At 36.0% G+C, this 19,545-nt stretch overlaps 1 protein-coding gene and 1 long non-coding RNA gene across 9 annotated transcripts in view; both read right to left on the bottom strand.

Moving 5' to 3' along the window:
• LOC129718530 (uncharacterized) overlaps positions 1–19,545 on the bottom strand; it is a 442,955-nt gene that overhangs the window by 319,022 nt on the left and 104,388 nt on the right. The gene's annotated exons all lie outside the window — the stretch shown is intronic.
• Positions 14,090–14,925, bottom strand: LOC129718537 (uncharacterized). The gene is made up of 3 exons (XR_008726960.1): positions 14,592–14,925; positions 14,403–14,514; positions 14,090–14,335 (listed from the first exon to the last, which is right to left on the bottom strand). It is a non-coding gene; the product is annotated as an uncharacterized LOC129718537 (long non-coding RNA).

Below are 19,545 nucleotides of genomic sequence, written 5' to 3'. Positions count from 1 at the left end.
TTTGGAAAGTTCACGATGCAATATGATTAAACTTTGTTACGCAGCTTCAATTAGTTGTGAATTGTGTTATTGAGTGAAAACAATTGAGATTAGATTAAGGCAAGTATGGTGCGACAGAATATTTGTACATGCTTCGCTTCGATGAGCGCATTGCATTCATACAGAACCGAAAAGTGGACATTTGTTGTACTAAAACATAGTATTCATTCAATCGCTTGTTTAGTCAGATAGAAAAATGTATCGTCTTGCATCAGATGTATATTGTATATGCTATAATTGTCTATATGATATGAGCCGTTGCGGAACAGAGTAGTCTAAAGACCATTTTTTTCGAAAATGAGTTTTTTGCATAAATCGCATCTACTCAAGAAGCTGAGTTGGGAGATTAAGAAAATTTCGGACGACCCCCCCTGCCCCCCTTTGGCTACACCTATGGTTTCATCTCTAAAAAATGAGTGGGTTTTAACAGAGTTTCGGAACAGGTTTCTTTTAATAACATTTGGACTACATGTTTATTCATTATCAAAATTATTAGTTAAGGGGTAATATCCACTAAATGCTCAAAATGCGAGTCTTTTTCATAATTTTTTAAAGGACATTTGAGATGTAAGCTATATAAAAAATATATTATTGGATTGAGCAACTCTTGGAGATTAGAAAAAAATTTATTGCTATTTTTTTGCCTTTCTCCTAGAAAGGTATAGCAATCACTGAAAAAACCAAAGGTATAAAAGTGTTCCAAAGGGTCGAATCTCGTATATCAATCGACTTAGTTACGATTTTCATGAAACTCATTGCAAATGAAAGGTCTAGTTGCCCCATAAGATCCTATTGAATTTTATTGTACTCGGATTTTTAGTTTCGAGGTTATGTATCAAAATGTGAAAATCACAAAACTTCATTATCTCAGAAACTACAACCCCGATTTCAACAAAATTGGTATAAAAAAAACGGGCTTGTTTTTTGAACCATTTGTGAAATAATTTTATAATGATTGGACATGTAGTTCAAAAGTTATGCAAAGAAACGTGTTTCAAACACTGTTTAAACTCACTCACTTTTCTCAGAGATGGATGGACCGATTTTCACAAAACTAGTGTCATAGGGAAAGTCTTGTTGCCCCATGTTGCCCCCCCTATTGAATTTTATTGTTATGTATAATAATGTGAAATCAGGCTATGGCAAGAAACATGTTTCTGAGACTGTTTGAACTCACCCACTTTTCTCGGAGATGGATGGACCGATTTTTACAAAATAAGTTGCAATAGAAAGGTCTAGTTGCCTGATAAAACCCTATTGAATTTTATAATAATCAGACTGTAACTTTGTCTGTTATGTATCAAAATGTAAAAGTTATTTAACTCCATTATCTCAAAAACTACACAACCGATTTGAACAAAATAGGTATCAAATGAACGGGCTGTCTTTACTTACTTTACTTACTTTTATGGCGACAGATCATTAAGATCCTATGCTGAATCCAGAATACGTCTCCACAAAACTCGGTCTTGGGCTGCTACTCTCCAGTCTGCGCGGTCTGCCTCGAAGTCGTCGGCCTCTATCCGGTTCTCTACTAAATATTATCTTTGCCGGTCGCTCATCCGCCATCTGTGCTACATGGCCAGCCCACTGGAACCTGCCGTGTTTCGTCAGCTTGACAATATCAGCGTGTTTGTATACTTCGTACAGCTCGTGATTCATGCGCCTGCGCCACACCTCGTTCTCTAGTTTGCCTCCGAGTATTGATCGCAGGATTCTACGCTCGAAGACCCGCGGGGCTGTTTTAGAAACCCCTAAATAACGAATTTTATGATGATTGAACATGTAGTTCGAAGGTAATGAAAAGAAACGTGTTCAGAAAACTTTATCAAATTCACTCGTTTTGCCAAAAATGGCATCACTGATTTCAACACTCTTAGTTTTAAATTGAAGGTTTAGTTGCTTTATGACAAGTTGACAAAATCGAATAAAATGTTGCTCTAAAGCTCATAATAGTTGCCCTAGAAAGAAAAAAATTCACAGGTAAAGCTATAATTTTTCATTTTTTCTTAGTTTGACTTTCGGGCAACACTTGTGTTGACCAGTGTAATCGGACTCTTATTTTATCCATTATGTGTAAAATTGTAAAAATATTGAAAGAAAACAGGTGTCGCAAATTCGGATTTCAAAATGAAGTATGAAGTTGATTCCCGGTCTCTGAGCATCATCCCGGGTACTGAAAAACTCACATTGGGTAATGTTTGTCCCTTTTAGACTGGTAGAAACCGGAAGCTACTGTCTAGACATTTAAAAAGGCGTCTGAAGATGATTTCTGGCCTCAGGGTATCATACCGCTTCCCCAAATCGTATTGGATGATATTTGTCACTTTAGGCTGTTGATCGGAAACTGTTGCCATCTTCGCCATAGAAATACCCAGATTAGGCACTTCGGCAATTTTATGATGGATTTTATGATTTTATGATTATCAGGGAACCAGAAGTGGTCATCTGGATTGAAAATTGGGTTTTAGGTCGGATTCTGGCCACTGGGTATAATCCAGGTTTCAAGAACCCATATTGATTGGTATTTGGCCATTCATTGGATCCCTCTCAGAAACGATCAGTAATATCAACTGCGTTAAAGAATTTCAATTTCACTGATAAGATCATTCAAATTAATGTAGGGTAACGGGGGTATTTTGGCCCACATACATATTTTAGCCCACCCGGTACCATTTTACGCATTTTATCTGATAAATTCAATGAATATTGGAAAACTACGCATGCAACATTGAATAACACACCTAAGAATCATACTAAACTATAATTTTCGGCGAAACACTGGCTCTAGGTAGTGTTATTTTGGACTTAGTTCATACATATTCAAAATCATGGCTGAGTCAACCCAAAGTCAAGAGGAAGTGGTAATATACAAGTCAACGTCCGGGAGCTATTGTAACAAATATGTATGCTTTTGAAACAATTCGTTGTTGTAGAAACATCAAAAAAATGTCATAGAAACAGTTTGTATACTCTAACATGTTGGAAAAAGTTGAAAAAGTGGGTAAACGCATGGCCGTAATATGTTGCCTCTTTCTGAAGCAAACATATTTTGGCCATGCCAAGTTTTGACATCTCTTTGATTACCGTTCGGCCGATGCACGTGAACAAAGAAGCAGCTTGTGACAATTCACAGGTAAATACTTCCTAATTTATCACATTTAACGATATGAAATTTGATGAAAATGCCTGTAAAACCGCTATAAGCCAAATCATTTCATTTTTAAATGCCTAAAATTTACAAAAATTCACAGTAGCAGGATGTTCTCCTCAAACCCACTATTTTTGCTCTAAAAATGCCGATGATGATCTTAAATATAATTAGTTCAAACTTTTTCCATTCACGTCTGTAGATATAAAGGTGGGCCAAAGTAAAAATTTGGTGGACCAAAATATGTTTTTAGTACTTCGTAGAAATTTTGATATTTCTAGGATATTTTTCAATATATTGCATTGTTGAACGGTGTATATTAAAATAGACACTTAGCTTTTAACAATGGTATAATAGAGTAGGTATTTATGTTGAAAAATTGTGTTTGTTTTTAATGAACTGTGCGAACACTTCCCAAAGCTGGCCAAAATACCCCCGTTACCCTATAAGGAACAACATTTAATTATACATTATTTGAAATTACTGACTAACGTTGACTTAAAGAATCTGAATATTTATACGCAGTATATGAGTACAAATCGATTATACCACAATCAAAAACAAAATCGCACCATATAGTTGAAATAATTTGATGTTATTTGCATGTATATGTGTTAATTTATATTCATATCGTCGGTTTCGTGCAACACTAGCACAACTCAAAAAACATAGTTTCAAGAAAAACGCGTTTGAAAATTTGCGTCAAAAATTTATTTTTCGATTTTCAAGAAAACTTTGAAGTTTAAGATTACCAATCCTTACTGAACACCTTTGGGTCTATTATGCACATATTACGTGCTCGCGTTGTCCTAGTTAAAACCTTATTTTTACTAACTTTATGGAGAAATTTCGATTTGTGCAGCAAAGGCCCTTCTACTTATAACTCTGGAATTTTTGTGATTTTGGAAATGGGATTTCGTGTGATGAGACTTAACAGTATCTGGCATCGTTTGCCATCAAAAACCCAAAAATGCAAAATTTTGAGTTGTGCCAGTGTTGCACGAAGCTGATGATATGTTAAATTTTAAATGTTCGGTATAGTCGTGCTGTTGGCTACCAAAAATTTGTTGTTTAGAATGAATAACAAATCCAGCAGAAATAATCAAGGTGTATTTTTTAAGTGTTGGAGTCAGTCTATTTTAACAAATTATAAGCTCGAAGGAGTAAGGCTGGGTCTCACCGCTAGGTGGATTAATTTAGGTTTTTACATAATGGCGGCTGTGCAGCGATTGCCGTGACTTGCTTTTTTAAAAGTTTTTACGCGGCGAGCAGTAGAAGTCGTGCTTAACGCCACCTATAACCAAAACAAAAATATTTTCATTATCTACATGAGTGTCGCTAGTGACCTCCAGGAGGTGCCGACCGGGATACGAGTAACCTTAGCGGAGATCGGGTAACCAACCCCCAGTGGAAACTATGGTCGTATGCTGACTGGGAACGAGGTCGTACGCGGCTGTGTTCCCATTTTAGGGGCGGCATACAACAGCGTCTAACCCGGAGCGGGCGGCTGAATTATGGAATGGTGTATTCCGCCAGCTACACTTAAGATGGCAACCCTATCTGCAGGATGTAGGTATTGCAACGCTGGTAAGGTAGCATACCAAAACCCTTCTTCAATCAGGTACAACGAAATTAGAAATACGGAACGGATCGATTGGCAATGGTCTAGGTCTTTGCCGAACACGAAAAAGATTAAGGCAAACGTTTGGAAATTGGGTACTTGAAACGTTCGATCTCTCAATGAACCGGCGCGGGCTGGTTTTGCTCGAGAACTACAGCGGCAGGGAGTCGAAATCGCAGCGATTTAGGAGATTCGTTAGCCAAATTCCGGAGAAAGTAGATCCTATTGCACGCACTGCTTTCAAGTACTACATCTACTACAGTGGCAGCAAAGCAGCGGAACGGGCGTCGGTTTCGTAGTGTTGGGAAATCAGAAAACGAGAGTCATCCGATGGAGGCCCGTAGATGACCATATATACGTGTTGAGGATTAAGAGCAAGTTCTTCAACTACAGTTTAATCAACACCTTCGCACCGACAAATCCGATGAAGTCAAACATGAGTTCTACGGCAAGCTTGAGCGAATCTATGATAAGTGCGCAAAATACGACGTAAAAGTCGTCATCAGAGACGCAAACGCACAGGTTGGGAGGGGGGAAGTCTTCCGTCCGGTCATTGGAAGGCATAGCCTCCACTCGTCAACAATGAAAACGGCCTGAGGCTGATAAACTTTGCCGCGGCCAGAGGAATGGCCATATGTAGCTCTGATTTTCCACGTTTGAATATTCGGAAACAAACCTGGAGGCATCCAAATGGAGAAGCCTGCTACCAGATCGATCACGTACTGATTGATGGTCGGCACTTTTCGGATGTTACTGATGTTAGGTCTTTTCGGGGACCAAACATTGACTCTGATCTCGTCGTTTGTAAAATGCGCGCACGGTTGTCGAACGTGAAGAGACCACTCTCTCAGTTACAAAAATTAAACTCCCACAGGGCATCTCCCACAGGGATACGGGAACACAATAGTAGAGGGTGATTCGACTTTGGCCTAGAACGAGTTATACCTTTCCCAGTAGTTTAATTGGCCAAATCACCTTGCCGGAGACAACGGAGATTGCGGGTTCGAGTCCCGTCTGGACAAGAGAAAATTTTTTCTGAGCCTAAAAGTCACACCTTCTATTCCCGTTCGTTTTCGCATCCTCGAAAAACTACATACATTGCCCGCTTTACTAAACTTAAAATGTAAGTCATATGACAAAAATGAAATTAGTTCGTAAAGTAATTAAGCAGAAGTAAGTAAAGTATGACGCTGAAGGGATCGAAATCATGCGTGCGGATAGCTAGCGAAACATCAGCCGCATTCGTAACGTTGGATGGACTGAAGCACGGGGATGCGCTCTGTAACTTACTATTCAACATCGTCCTTGAAGGTGCAGTACGAAGAGCAAACGTGCAAAAAAGTACGATTATCACGATTGATGTAAAAATAAATTTCCCCGAGTTTGAACATATTTCAACTTAAGGGGCAACAATGGCGCCATTTTGAATTTTTGAGAAATCGAAAAATTTCGATGTTTTTTCGACGCCATTTAGTTTAAGGACCAAATATCAAAATTCTAAGAGTTTGTCCACATATTAGCATCTTCTCACCCATCTTTAAAGAAAAACAGATCTTAAATCGGACAAAAACTGAGTTCAAAACTGTGATTCTACGAAAACGGTTTTGGCATGGTATCAGTATATTTCACAAATTCGTCCTTAAACATTTGTCTGTATTAGAATTTTGATATTAGGTGTTGAAATACGGGAGGTTGCTGAGAAAGTATCAAATTTGTGCGAAGTTATTCCAGAAGAAAAATCAAACTTTGATCGCTTTGAGGGTTCACTTAACGAAACCAGATTTTGCCTAAAATTTGCATAAGGACTTTTTTCGAGAAGGTAAAACTTTGTAAGCTGCCGTATTTTGAAATTCAATGGTCAAACTTTTCCCTACATTCGATTGGCACCCTATTATGCACGCATAATAATGGCAATGCCAGAAAATTGAAACAATTTGGATGATGGTAGTGCCAGAAAAGTTTGTTATAGCCGAAAAACACCTGATGTCGATTTCAGTAGTTTTCAAGAGCAATACTGTTAAAAAATTATTTATGACCGCCCTTGCCATACAACTCGAACCACTGTGCAGCGCTTGGCTTAAAAATAATATATCCAGCTCAGATACGCCTCCAAATAAATATATAGGCGAAAGAACACTCGAATGTAATTCAAAGCATGTTTTTATTAATTATTAAAAGCAACCATCCGCTGTAAGATTGTTTGCTGTTTCGAGCTCCGTCTGTTCTAAACGGCCCATAAAGCATACCATTCCATGAATCATTAAAACAACTCAACCTAAATTAATTCCAACATTCATCACTGGATCTAACACTATGCTAGGCGCATGATTTGCCCGCTGTTGTGGTTATGAGTAAGGAGTGAATCTCTCTCTCTCTCTCTCTCTCTCTCTCTCTCTTCACCGGTATGTACTTTTCAAGCTTTCTTCCTATAGTACACATTCCACTGCCATGCACGAGCTCAGCTCATACAAATGACTAGCAAATTGAAATTAAAGCCTTTGATCAAATATGTAATAAAATATATCCTTTCAACCAACGATTGCATCGCAAATAGCCTAGGCCTTCTAGCCTAGAAAAGCGCGGCAATCGTAACCGTATCCTAGTGTCTGCACCCAGCATACACACGGTTGTTTCACGGCAGACGGAAGTGCGTGTACTACGCTCTCTTCAACTGTCCGTTTGTTTGCTTAGAAGGAAATTAATTTCAGTATGTTGAACCCATTCATCGCGAGCTCCCAACAACCTTATCTGAGGTAGTGGTTCCCTGCTGCTACTGCATCGCCAGTCACCGACGGACTGAACGTAGAACAACGACTCATCAGTTCCGTTCAACCCTACAGGCCGGCGGATCCTAGTCCACGCAAACCTATGTTTAAGCTGCTGCAAATGTGTGTTCCTTCCCTGTCGACAACCATCACTGCTCATAAGAACTCAGAAACAGCGTATGTTGAAATGCAGTTTCCGGAACATTTTAATCTATGACAAATGTTGCGAACAGCATTTGTTCCGTTCAATAACTGTAACGGATTCCGATAGGTTGATTTAAAGCTTACTGGAGTGGCGGTAGTCGACTTATAGCGTTCTCAGCCGAACTTGATTTGTTGGTTACGAATTTTAATTTCTAGATCGTACGTAGAGAAGAAAGAAATATTTTATTAGTCACATAATCTATCATTTCAAATAAATTTCGATTCATATTTGGGGACTAGCTATTGCTATAACTTGTATAACCTATCTTAAACGTAGGGTAAATTTTCTCCATTATGCTGTTATCGGTTTTCGCAGTGACCTTTCGGTTTGATGGGTTCTTGGGCTCAACTGACTGGGTCATGAAATTTTACAGGCGGCTGTCGATGAACAAAACTGATAACAGAAAAGGGTTTGACAGTTGTGTGCTGTCTGGTGGATGACTCTGCAAACCAAAGAAATTTTTATTTTTTTAATCTACATTCGATTACGCTTTTTTATTCATAGTAAATATCATGTTTTCGATGGTGAAAAACGCGTGAAATTGTTCGGATAGTGCTAACGTAAGAGCCGAACAATGAATGGAGGAGAGGGAGCTCGGTTTATTCTTATTCAATACACTTACTCACTTACATATAACTTGTTAAATATGAATAAAAGTGTCATTGTCAGGTCCCGTTTACGTGCTCTTTGAATCATTGTTGATATGGAAAATACTTAATCAAATAAGGCATAGCATAGCATAGCATAGCATATTTGATCGCCCGTGTGTTGCCCGCGATTGACCAGAATCAGCTGAAATTGTACAAAGAACCGTCAAAATGGTGCCTATGAGCAGCAAGCCATTTTCAGTGTACAATTCCTGGTGATCTTTCTTTTCACTGGTCAATAACGTAGCTGGCCACGCCCAATGCAGATCAATAGAGAAAGGGATATCGGGAGTGTTACTTTAATACTTGTTGCTACTAGAGACCGAGGAATCCTCTGCATCATCCACAAGTATCAAAGGAAGGAATTAGTGTTAGTGGAAAAGAATTGATCTGGATCCATCGAGGTTGATGGTGCGATCATTTTCTACACAAGTTCGCGCACGATATGGTTACTTCTCGGTCTCTGGGCAACCACGCCACGATCACTGCATCGGCATACAGGAGAATTGAAAATTCTAGTTATCTTCGGCAACCTACCAATCGTTAACAGTCTGTATCACACTGAACTTCGCGTTCCATCCCGTGAACTTTTTTAATTTACCTTGAAACGAATGGTTTTCTTAAAACGCAACAGCCGCACGCCAAACGCAAACTAAGCAAACTACTGGTACCAGTGGAAAATATCACGCCGCGTTGTTTCGTGACATGATGGATGAGCGCTCGAATAACCGATAAAGCGAGTAAGGGGGAAAAGTCTCTGACCAAAGAGCCAATACGAGGCACACCCGAGCATTATACGATGTAAGGTCGATGATACGTGGTCTTTGAACTTCGAAACCGATGTATGAGGATAGTCACACTGAGCGCAGTCAAAATACCGCGCGCAAAGCCTAATGTAAAACGCGGTTACTTATGCACCATTCTTGTCTTGAGTAATGATGCGGTTCGGGGAAGAAAACCGACCAGGGTTACCGGCAAAGGATATTTACCTAAAAAGCGCGGACTTTGTAATTCGCGGAGAATTTTATATAAACTATAATACCTACTGAGTAAAAAAACTGGCAAAGTTGCATGCCTTCAAAGCAAAAAAACTTAGAAAAATGCCAATATGCATATCAAACAAAACAGAGTTCGAAGTTCATTTACAAAATGCCAAAACAATCGCTATCAACATTCAGTCGCATGGTCTATTGTTATGCCGACCAACGAGATTTTCAAAATTGATTTAAAAAAATACTGTTCAGGTTTTGCAACATTCGTCCAAAAGCTAGTAAAATCATAAAAAAATTCTAGGTTTATTTGCAAAATGCCAAACTGATCACAACTAAAATGCGGTTATCATGGACGGCGTGTTGTATGTTTCCAACTTAAGTATTCGAAAAAGTGTATATGTACAAATATTTTTTTGACCGAACTGAGCAAAGCTTTTCGAACAAATGTTAAACTAATGACAATGTGTGGTCAGTGTGGACTCAGGTTAGCCCGACTCACACGAATTGAACACAATCATTCAAAACAGTACACTATTCGTTCAAAAGCTACGAAATCATAAATTGAATTTTAGTTTCAGGTTCATGAATCCTGAAAATAATCCTACTGCGCACACATGCCGCCGCCGAGCAAATATTTGAAAACACTGCAACGCTTCGCATCGACTTCATCACGTTTTGACACACACACGCAAGTAAACTTCAATCGGGGACAACAAAAGGAACCATCATCTCTCTTCACACTTCACACGCAGCCATCACAAATGTATAGAATGCACTAATCACCAATAGAAGTAATATTATGACAAATATATTTTTGGTAATTTTGGTAATTATCTGACCAACTGGTTGCTCAATACAGTGATTCCCGTAAAAGGAAATCACCGCACTGTCGGGATATAAAATCAAACCTCCTGTCTCTCAAATATGTCATGCGAAGCTCGTTTATACTAACGTGTGTCAAAGCAAAAGCCAAAAGTCACACATACCACTATGGCTGGTGGCATAGTCTCACACCATTTCGTTTATTTACTTTCTCATTATTGCACAATTATTTAACTCTCTAATTTCATTCCAATTAGTAAAACACTGTTCAAAAAGGGCTATTATAACACAACACTCTCTCATTTTTTCCCTCGCACCGCTCAAGTAAAGCACGCATATATTTTCACAGCACAAATATCTCGCCATTTTCTTCAACACCGCCAGGATCATTCACGAGTGAACAACACTTTTTTGGCCAATTTGCACTTTGATTGATAAACATTCACAATTTTTTAAGCTTCACCTACGACGTTCTTGATAAAGCGATTTGTTAATGAGAAATTTTTTAATATTTATCAGAGAAAACCATTAATAAATCTAAAAAACGGAACAGCAATTTTCACGCGCTACAACTTTGGATCGTGTTGCCAGATCCTCCTGAAAAATACCTAATCAAATAAGGGACTATTTACTAAAGAAGTTAATTTACTTAATTGTGCATGAATGGCATATTGAAGTAATTTTCACATGCAGCTGTTTTTAGTTTAAAACGTGGAACTGACAACTAGGCCTGGCGCTGCAGTAAAAATGATGATGATGATTTGGAGGCAACATTTCACCTATCAAGATTCTATTTGCAGTGAGTTAACACGAGTTTACGTAGCGGGAAGCTTTGAGTATTTAAATTTTTTTTCTACCGTCTAGACGGTAGATTCAAACTAAGAAAATGCAATTCCAACACGCTACACGGTGCTCCCACAGATCGTTATTATAAAAAAATGCACCAAAGAATCTGAGTACAGCATTCGATTCGTTATGACGTCCAGAATCACTGGTCAAAATTGCAAAATCATCGTACGGTACATTTTTGAGTAATGCCCTTTTAAAGGTCGTAAAGTACAAATAAGTGATATAAAAACGACGAAATACTTATTGTAAATCACGTTTTTCAACCACCATTTTATGAAAAAAATAGTTTCTAGACATTCCAATGGTTATGTTTCAAGACATTAACAAGACATTAACAATTGATGAAAAGATTAGTTTGAAAATCCCACAGTGCACAGTGGTCTAACCTCGAAAAATCGAAAAATCGTGATTACGATAAAAAAAAATATTTTTTCTATTTTTCAATATACCATATAATTTCCTTCAGCAAAGTTGTGGAAATTTTTAAAAGATAAACAATTGCTGAATAGTGCGATGTCCTATCTGTACGTTGGACACGACAAAATAGAGTTTTTTGTGGAACACCCCTTCTTAAAATCAGTTTTTGTCTATAATTTTGTCTGTAATGGTCAAAACAATGCAAAATGTTCAAAGATTTCATTTATTCAACTAAGATTCTCTCAAGACTTTATAAAATTTATTGTTTTGACAATCGTAGAAAAAGTTACAGACAAAAAACTGATCTTAAAGTGAGGTGTTCTACAAAAAACTCTATTTTGTAGTGTCCAACGTACAGATAGGACATCGCACTATTCAGCAATTGTTTATCTTTTAAAAATTTCCACAACTTTGCTGAAGGAAATTATATGGTATATTGAAAAATAGAAAAAATATTTTTTTTATCCAACTGTTAGGTGGATTGATCGAAAAACTAAAAACGCCAGCAATAAGGCCTTGTTCTATGAAACAATTTTGCTGAAGACATTGAGTACATTAAATCAATTTTCCACAGTCGAATCTAGAACGATCACGAGTTTTCGAGTTTAGACCATTGTGCACTGTGGGATGTTCAAATAAATCTTTCCACCAGTCGCTAATGTCTTGAAATATAACCTTTGGAATATGTGGAGCTATATTGGAAGTTATTTCATAAAATGGTGGTTGAAAAACTTGCTTTACAATAAGTATTTCGTCGTTTTTAATATCACTTATTTGTACTTTACGACCATCAAAAGGGTATTACTCAAAAATGTACCGTACGATGATTTTGAAATTTTGACCAGAGATTCTGGACGTCATAACGAATCAAATGGTGTACTCAAATTCTTTGGTGCATTTTTTTATTATAACGATCTGTGGGAGCACCGTGGCTATGTAAAAACATAGCCACAAATTGAAAACGAAGCCGGATCTCATATATTTCCTATTTCATACGTATTTTCTTGACAGCATTAAGTCTGGTAGATGCTGCATAAAATTTCTTATTGTTATTGTCAAGAACATCCAGTTTACACAAATATCGCATGAAAAACAGTCTCCTGTGCATATGAGCCTTGGCTAAAATTTGAATCTATCATTTTCCTAGTTCTTAACGGCCGTTTTTAGTTTTGCGTTAAATCGCCAACTAAAGATGGGCTCGGGGAAAGTGGTATCTGTGCTTGTGGTGAAGGTTACACCGTGACGCCAGGTCTAAATTAATAGCTTCCTTTCAGGCCAAAGGTAGGCAGCCGGCTGTTCCCGTTCGTGATGTCTTGGCGAGCCTTGACCTACCCTACATGTCCCTTATATACATTTTCCTAAAATTCATCCATGCCCCAGTCTAGTCCTATTCCCTTCCGCCTACATCCAACCAAACGACAAGAACACGTTAAGACCCCGAATCCGGAACCAGCAACCAGACCCGCACGACACTCTCAGGGCCCGAGGGAGACAACTCAATATGCCAGTCCGTAATATCTTGGCCCAACAGCGGAACATATTGCATATGCTGCTTACCTATGGCAATGGGAAAACATCAAACAAAAATCCAGTGCAAAATTTTAATCTGCAATATATCGATGTGTAGAGCAAGAAGATCAGTTGGTTCGGCCAGCCCTACTCTTTGTTGGTGTCCCTTCAGAATCGTTAAGCTTAACGTTTATTGTATCGATATATCGATCACTTGTCATCTATTGTTTACATCGACGCTTTCGGATTGGTTTCGGCTTCTGTCATCATATTGTTCATCATGCTGTCGTCTACACCATCAGACACAAGATGTCCACGAAGCTTGGATTATATATGGACCAAAATGCAATCACTATTGGAGCAGCTGTGTACCAACGTCGAGCGGATGTTTGATTCCTACAAATCGGAGCTCGAAAGTAAAATCGTCAGTATTGAAACACAACTGCAATCAATTGTCAGCGAGTGTTCCATTAATGTTAGCCACCTGAGTCAATCTATTGATGTCGTCCGTTCCAATGTATTGGAGGTTGGTAACAAGTTACAATGGATGGATAACAACAAGGATCTCATCATTTCTGGAATTCCATACTCTTCCGATGAGGATTTACATCAAATTTTCTACCGAATCGCTAAAACTCTGGATTACAAGGATGAAGATATACCAAAAGTTGAGCTAAAACGTCTTCTGCATAAACGAGTTTCCCCACCCATAGTTTGTCGGTTTTCTTTTCGTGGAAACAAACAATGTTTCTTCAGGAAATACTTAGCTAGAATGACTCTCAATCTAGCTGACACTGGACACTCCAAAAGATCGAGCCGATACGGAACCCAAACGAATCTATATCAACGAAGGACTAAATACTCAAGCTAGGAAAATGCGAAATGCTGCTGTTGGTCTGAAAAAACAAGGTTTAATCCAGAAAGTCCTCACGAAAAATGGTACTGTTTTAGTGAAGCTGAATGGTAGAGAAAACTATTTCGTTTGCCGTTCCATAAATTCTCTCCTAGACGAGTAAAACCTTTCCTTTTAGTTCATCTTTTCCTTCCAATGTTTTCCATTCGAACCGTTCCTCTTGATTCCTGGTATTCTTCCACTCCTGAAAGTATTTGACAATGTTGCTAATCTCACCTATTCTTAAACATGCCTTTCTCCTGCCTATTGTGTTCCATGATTTCTATCCTCATTGTCCCATGATTGATCCCTCCTAAAAGTCTATGGCCGCTCCGGATTCGCCGATGCTGTTGCTGATCACACATCAAGGAAAGGTACTGTTTGACCAACCTAATATATCCAGCCGTTCATTGATGACCACAAGATCTTCAATATCATATAATGAATAGTATTATGAATTCAATTAGCCTATTTGTAGTAAGTAAGATCGTACTTTTCTTTATTTTAATAATCAGTGCAGGTACACACAGTTCCATGTTAAGTTTCCGTTTGCTCGATTACTGCATTTGCTTTTCCAATGGATAATCAGTTTCCTGATACTACCTCTACAAGCAGAATCATTCCCAAGGCGGTAATGAATTTCATTTTTAAAGCAGATAAAGTTAACATTTGTCATACCAACCTTCAAAGCCTTTGCGCGCGAAGATTTGCTAAATTTGAAGAACTTAAATCAATTTTCTCCAATAGTAAAGCTGATATTGTGTGCTTGTCAGAAACTTGGTTGGACGACTCGATTAATGACTCGATGATTAGCATTGATGGCTACAATCACATTCGGAACGATCGAATTCGACACGGTGGGGGTTTTTGTGTTTATCTAAAAAAAGGTTTTCGTAGTGAAGTTTTAACAAAGTCTGTTTTCGATAACAACTCTTCAGTTCAAACAGCTGAGTATCTTCTGCTCGATGTAAATTCGGGTAGTGATCGATTTTTCCTCGGAATTTATTATAATCCACCTAATGTTCACTGTAGTGAAACTGTTTTTGGACATCTAGAAGAATTTAAATTACAATTTAAAGCAAATTATATCATTGGTGATTTCAATGATGAACTGAATAAATCAACACCGGGAATTCATCGTTTCCTGGACGCAATTTCCAGTTTGTCATTCATCTGCTCAAATCAAGAGCCCACATTTTTCCACCAGACAGGTAGTTCTTTACTAGATCTTTTTATTACGGATTCGCCCGATTCTGTTCTGCGGTTTAATCAAATTTCTTTGCCCGGTGTTTCAAAACATGATTTAATTATGGCAGTTATAGATGCTACACCGGTAGCTGATAGTGCTGGTTTTACCTTTGTTATACTAAACAAAGGTTATAGAATCGGTCGAAAAACGCAAAATAGATCCAAGATCCGGAGGGCCGAATCGTATATACCATCCGACTCAGCTCGACGAACTGAGCAATGTCTGTTCGTGTGTATGTGTGTGTATGTATGTTGTCTGTATGTATGTGCCGCAAAATACTAACGCACCTTTATTATAGAACGCAATATCCGATTTTGATGGTCTTATATGCAAATGAAAGCTACCGTGCTCCCCCAGAATGCTACCGAGTGGATTTTTGATTAGTGGCTTAGATTTCGAGATATTGATCGAAGAGTATTTTTTTAACATAGGATATTTAACTTTGAACACCAAATGAATCTGTTGAGGGCCAAGTCTTATATATTAATCGACTCAGTTCAACTTAATGAACACTGGCAGTATATATGTGTATGTGTGTATGCACGTGTATAGGTGTAAATATGTTGGTTATCTGTGTGGTATATCAAAATCGAACAAAGAAAAACAAGAAAAAATCCCACCTTTCTTACAGAACGCATTATCCGCTATTGGTGTATACAAGTGCAAATGGAAGCTCCCGAGCTCCTTAAAAATCATACTGAGCGAGTTTTTTTATTAGTTGCTCGAATGTTAGAATATTTAAATCAGAATGTTTAAACATAAGATATTGTACGTTTTGGATCATTTCTGTCTCTATCTTTCTTTTTTTTCTATCTCCCCTTTTCTCTTTTTCTCTCGCTCTCTCTTTTTTCAACCGCTATTTATTTCTCAAAAGAAACTAAAGCAGGTATTAGACGAAGCAAACATTTGCTATTTTTGCTACGAATTTTATTTGCGCAAAATAAAACCCGTACCAAAAGTAGCAAATATTTGCTTCGTGTAATACCCGCTTAAGAGTAAAAGATATCTTTGCTGTGTTTCATACTCTGTGTAGTGCGTCCTAACTGGTGTAAATTAATAAACCTTTTGTAACAGTTTTCAATATATTTCAGAGGGAACCGGAATGCTTATTTAAGTCCGCTTCTTACTCACCTGATACACTGAAGATGTATTATGCTATTATGTATTATGCTTTTATGTATTATAAATATTGCTTTCTAATATAAAATATATATATATATATAAATATATATATATATATATATATATATATATATATATATATATATATATATATATATATATATATATATATATATATATATATATATATATATATACATATATATATATATATATATATATATATATATATATATATATATATATATATATATATATATATATATATATATATATATATATATATATATATATATTTATTACAAAAGTTCACATCAATGGACAACGTAATTCTAATTCCCTAACAAAAAAAAAAAAAATATATATATATATATATATATATATATATATATATATATATATATATATAAAGTTCTGAAATTGTTTTGGATTTTACCATACAGCCTAGGCCTTGAAAAAGAGTGACGTTCTCGAATACATTTTAAAAAGCCAGGATCCTTAAGTCTTGCGAAAAACCTTCATTTTCAAATCATACATGTGGAAAAGAATTAAACTGCCAACTTTCAAAAGTAGTTATATTAATTTCAATGAAATCTATTCGCATTTGATCCTCACAGATTTTATCAAGATTTTTGTTGATTTTTTGAAATAATCACACGTATGATTCAAGTAACTTTTATACGGTAACAAAGCATTTAACGCGTTCCTGTATAATTCTGAACTATATTTTTTTGAGAGCAAGTTTGTTGAACTTTGCTGCAAATCGTAGGAAATATTCGATGCTAATTCACGATCTACAATCACTATGTTCTTTTCTAGATTTTGTGATTTTTAAAAACGAAGCCTGTGGTATTTTAGCTTGGATTATGAGGAATTATGTATATCAATAGTATTGCAATGAACTGACAAACATATTTATTGTTCTAGAATGAAATCTGCATCATTGTTATCTTTATTGTTTCTGGGCGTTCGGTTATGTCAAAAATTTTTAAATTGTTTCTATCCCAGACAGCTTAAAAATGGTTCGGGGTCGGAAAAATATAATGCAGACTCCAGTGATGACATTCACAATGTTTGTGAAAACTACGTCGAGGTTTGATTCAATCATCGTATTTGATTCATCCTCTGGAAAACTATCTTTTAAATTAAATTTTAAACGATTTATGGTTTACTGGCATAATAAGTTTATGTGTAGTAATAGTTAGTATAACAAAGGTTTCTGCACTGCTAGGTGGATTAATTCAGGTTTTTACTTCCGTGATTACAATAATTTCAATAGTCAAGGATAGAAGAATGCCTTCAATAATGTGAACTGGGATGATTGTTATAGTATTGATGATCCTGATATGTTACTAAATTTAATTAATTATCATTTCCAGCGGCTACATGATAAGTTTTTCCCTCTTAAGTTTCGTAGATCTAAAAAAAATTCTTGGTTCAATGAAGAAATTGAAAGAGCAATTATCAATAGGGATCTAGCATACAGAAACTGGAAAAATAGTCGTTTAGAAGCAGATCATTCTCTCTTCAAGACTTTTCGAAATAGAGTAACAACCCTAATAAAGAATACGAAAATGGCCTTTCATAATTCAATCATAAACACAATTACCTTCTAAACAACTCTGGCAAAATATTAAAAAATTAGGTGTTACTAACAAAAAACAGTCCTCTGTATGTTGTGATGCCACAGCTGATGTAATATATATATATATATATATATATATATATATATATATATATATATATATATATATATATATATATATATATATATATATATATATATATATATATATATATATATTTATTACAAAAGTTCACATCAATGGACAACGTAATTCTAATTCCCTAACAAAAAAAAAAAAAAAAAAAAAAATATATATATATATATATATATATATATATATATATATATATATATATATATATATATATATATATATATATATATATATATATATATATATATATATATATATATATATATATATATATATATATATAAAGTTCTGAAATTGTTTTGGATTTTACCATACAGCCTAGGCCTTGAAAAAGAGTAACGTTCTCGAATACATTTTAAAAAGCCAGGATCCTTAAGTCTTGCGAAAAACCTTCATTTTCAAATCATACATGTGGAAAAGAATTAAACTGCCAACTTTCAAAAGTAGTTATATTAATTCCAATGAAATCTATTCGCATTTGATCCTCACAGATTTTATCAAGATTTTTGTTGATTTTTTGAAATAATCACACGTATGATTCAAGTAACTTTTATACGGTAACAAAGCATTTAACGCGTTCCTGTATAATTCTGAACTATATTTTTTTGAGAGCAAGTTTGTTGAACTTTGCTGCAAATCGTAGGAAATATTCGATGCTAATTCACGATCTACAATCACTATGTTCTTTTCTAGATTTTGTGATTTTTAAAAACGAAGCCATTGTGGTATTTTAGCTTGGATTATGAGGAATTATGTATATCAATAGTATTGCAATGAACTGACAAACATATTTATTGTTCTAGAATGAAATCTGCATCATTGTTATCTTTATTGTTTCTGGACGTTCGGTTATGTCAAAAATTTTTAAATTGTTTCTATCCCAGAAAATATAATGCAGACTCCAGTGATGACATTCACAATGTTTGTGAAAACTACGTCGAGGTTTGATTCAATCATCGTATTTGATTCATCCTCTGGAAAACTATCTTTTAAATTAAATTTTAAACGATTTATGGTTTACTGGCATAATAAGTTTATGTGTAGTAATAGTTAGTATAACAAAGGTTTCTGCACTGCTAGGTGGATTAATTCAGGTTTTTACTTCCGTGATTACAATAATTTCAATAGTCAAGGATTGAAGAATGCCTTCAATAATGTGAACTGGGATGATTGTTATAGTATTGATGATCCTGATATGTTACTAAATTTAATTAATTATCATTTCCAGCGGCTACATGATAAGTTTTTCCCTCTTAAGTTTCGTAGATCTAAAAAAAAATTCTTGGTTCAATGAAGAAATTGAAAGAGCAATTATCAATAGGGATCTAGCATACAGAAACTGGAAAAATAGTCGTTTAGAAGCAGATCATTCTCTCTTCAAGACACTTCGAAATAGAGTAACAACCCTAATAAAGAATACGAAAATGGCCTTTCATAATTCAATCATAAACACAATTACCTTCTAAACAACTCTGGCAAAATATTAAAAAATTAGGTGTTACTAACAAAAAACAGTCCTCTGTATGTTGTGATGCCACAGCTGA

The sequence above is a fragment of the Wyeomyia smithii genome, chromosome 1, assembly GCF_029784165.1.
Source record: "Wyeomyia smithii strain HCP4-BCI-WySm-NY-G18 chromosome 1, ASM2978416v1, whole genome shotgun sequence".
Taxonomy (NCBI): Eukaryota; Metazoa; Arthropoda; class Insecta; order Diptera; family Culicidae; genus Wyeomyia; species Wyeomyia smithii.
The sequence above is the reverse complement of the archived record's forward strand: the minus strand, read 5'-3'. Positions and strand labels throughout refer to the sequence as shown.